Source organism: Tupaia chinensis, unplaced genomic scaffold (assembly GCF_000334495.1).
Source record: "Tupaia chinensis unplaced genomic scaffold, TupChi_1.0 Scaffold000652_1, whole genome shotgun sequence".
Classification (NCBI taxonomy): Eukaryota; Metazoa; Chordata; class Mammalia; order Scandentia; family Tupaiidae; genus Tupaia; species Tupaia belangeri.
In genome coordinates, this window is record NW_006160173.1 from 431341 (window position 1) to 434774 (window position 3434).

Sequence of the window (3434 nt, forward strand, 5' to 3'; positions counted from 1 at the left end):
TATATATATAATATATTATATGTCAGGCAGAAAAGTTACAACTTTAGTTCATAAAGCTCTTGTACTAGAGGGTCTATTTATTGCCTTTAAATATAGATCGATTGAATAATTCCTTGAAGTAGAATAACTGTGTTTTACTAAGTCTCTAGAGATTGAGCTTTAAGAATGATTAAGTGGAAAACACTCATAGAGACAGGAATAAATACATGCTTTTTCTCTGTGGAAGGGCAGATAATACTTATTAGCGCTGAAACATCTCTTGGTCTTCCAGGCTTCTAGTAGGATTTTTCTTGAATCTTTTTTTTTTTTTTTTTTTTGAGGTTTTTGCTATAGGGCACATACACTTGCCAGCAAGACAGAGACAGAAAGTGAGAAATCACCCCCCAAGTGGGATGGCCACTCCACAGTCTCTTCTCCCCTATTCTCCTCTCGGGATTTGGGCACGCACGCACACACACATGCCTGGCGTGAGATTAAGCCACCATATCTGGGACTTGAACCACAGTTGACTATATGGGAGTTCAGCGACTTAGCCATTACACTACACACACATGCCTGGCGTGAGATTAAGCCACCATATCTGGGACTTGAACCACAGTTGACTATATGGGAGTTCAGCAATTTAGCCATTACACTAACTGCTGGTCCCATTGAATCTCTGAAAAAACATTGGCATATTCCAGTGACAGGCTATAGATTAGATCAGTATCTCATTTACAATCTGTCAGTGGAAGCAGAAGGGCATGAAAAATGGCACATGGGGTATGTCATCTTTCTACTCTTATTCTTCTAGAAGAAATTCTCAATCAAAAAGAACATCAGGTCAGTGAATTTTAGCCAATATCTGTCACATTGTGCACATTTGGTCGAAAAATATCTGCATCAGTCTTCTACTACACATAAAATCACTAAATACTTAAAAATCAAGGCAATCCCAAATTCAATCTAATCTTTTATAGTTATTATTATTATTTATTTTACTTGTTGTAGGGCATATGTGCTCACCAGGAGAGGAAGGGACAGTGAGAAAACAAGTTGCCAGGTCCAGGACTCAAACTGGGGACAGCCATGTGGGAGTCCCGCTACTCAACTACCATGCCACCCGCTGGACCTGTAGTATTTTCTTATAGCTACCCAAGTCCAAGAACTCTTTATGGTAAATTGTTTTTCTCCATGAAGTTTGGATAAGGCTTTTTATGTTATAAATAAAATCCTGCCTATATATGTGCACTGTGCAAAAATGGAGTAAAAGCAGAATAATTTCTGTGAACAAATTTAGTTCAGAAAAGAGAGGAATGAGAGACATAAAGCCTCCACTTCCTATTTTCTTTATGAAATCCCACTGGGAATGTCCATGAAAAACTCCCATCCTGACAGTGAAGAATTTTTTGCTCAGACTTTAATGTTATTCTTTGGGAAAAACTTTTTTCCACTTTTTTTTTTTTTTTTGTAGCTTCTGCTTTCTCCATTGTTACATATAAAGACAATGATGTTTATTTTTCTTCTTGTGGTTATTTGCTTTCTTTTTCTTTATATTTCTTTCTTTCTTTCTCTCTCTCTTTCTTTCTTTCTCTTTTTCTTTCTTTCAAGACTTTTTTGCTATAGGGTATGCGTTCTTGCCAGAGAGGGAGAGAGACAGAGAGACAGAAAGCAAGAAATCAACCCCTAGCTGGGAGGGTCACTGCAATTTCTTCTTCATTCTCTTCTCAGGATTTTGGGCATATCCACACACTCACCTGACTTCAGTTTTAAGCTGCCAGGTCTGGGACTCAAACCATGGTCAACTACATGAGAGTCCAGTGATGTAAACATCATACCATCTGCTGGTCCTGTTATCTGCTTTTGAAACCTGTTTTTTGTGTAATCAGCAGGGAGCATGACTGGACTCCCACATGCAGTTTAAATCCCAGCCCTGGAGGCTTGTTTTCTCACTTTCTCTCTCTCTTAGAGCTGGTGGTTAATGGAAGGGATCTGGAAACAAACAAAAAGTAATCAAAAAGAATATATTGTATTCTAAGAAGAAATGTGAGGACTGGTCACCAAAACAGGATAAAGTCTTCACATGCTTAAAAAAATATGGACAGTAATAAGACCATAAAAAGTGCTGAAGTAGTCATGTCTGTGAAATTTCTAACCCCATAACTTTATAATCATGCTTTATAAAAATTTAGGATTACAGCCATAACATTTTCCACAACATTGCTTTCCACCTCCACTTGGTTTTAAATGGATAATCCTATATACCTTGGATTACACAAGAGCACACGATAAATTTAACCTTGTATTTCCCAAATAAGCAAAACACCAGATACCTAAATTCCCATCCTCAAAGCCTATTTATTTACACAGTGCTAGTACAAATCACACAATTAGTCAGGTCTTAGGGGGGAAAAAGCAGATGGAATATTCAATTTGAGCAATTAGTGTATGTTTAATGAACAAACAATACGAAGGTGTGAGTTGTATGAAAGGAAGCCACAAGAGCTACTGTACATAATAAAGGGCCTGTTACCATTTGAGGACATGAAAAGGCCCAAGGGAGGGGGAACTTAAAGAGTCTGGAAACAGAAACTGTGTGGATGTTAACTTTGAAGAACTGTGATTTTACTAAAGAGCTTCAGGTAGGCAATGTCGATCCCATAGCACTGATGGTTGAGGGCGATCTGGCTGCGACATCTGTCACCCCTTTGATTTCCAGAGCTGATTCAGCTGATCTGGCTGACTAGGGGGTGTCCCCTTTCTCCCTCACTGCTCCATGTGCATCCCTCCTGAAGCTGCGTGCTGTGACGACCATCCTTGATAGAGGAGGACTGCTCTTCGGTCAAGGGTATAAGTAGCTGCGCTACCGTGCTAGAAACGCCAAACAAGTTCCCATAGCACTGGGTCAGCCAAAGAAAATTAATAAACCACACCTTATTCTTTCTCTTCTTTATTCTGCTAGTATTCTCTATCAGTTGAACTCAAGAACTTGAGGACGAGGAAGCTTTCTTATGACTTAAAACTCAATCTCTTAGTACAAGGAAAGGAGACAGGCACAGAAAGTCAATCTAAGGACTAAAACATATCCATTACAAAAATCAACATGAAGGCACTCACATTAGTCCCAACTTGGAAACGGTGTTCCAGACACTGCAACTGCATTAAAAAAAAAAAAAAAAAAAGAACTACCGCAAAACTTAATGGGCTAGATCCTTAAATTGTCTGAATGTTTGCATGTTCCCGAAATTGATACGTTGACACCTAATCACCATTGTAGAGGTATAAGGAGATGGGGCCTTTGGAACATGGTTAGGTTATGATGCAGAGCCCACGTAGATGGGATTAGTCTCTATAAAACAGATGCTAGAGCAATGCATTGGCAACTCACCACATGAGCACACAGTGAGGAGGCATCCTCGGTGAACCACAAAACACGTCCTTTTTAGACGTTGAAT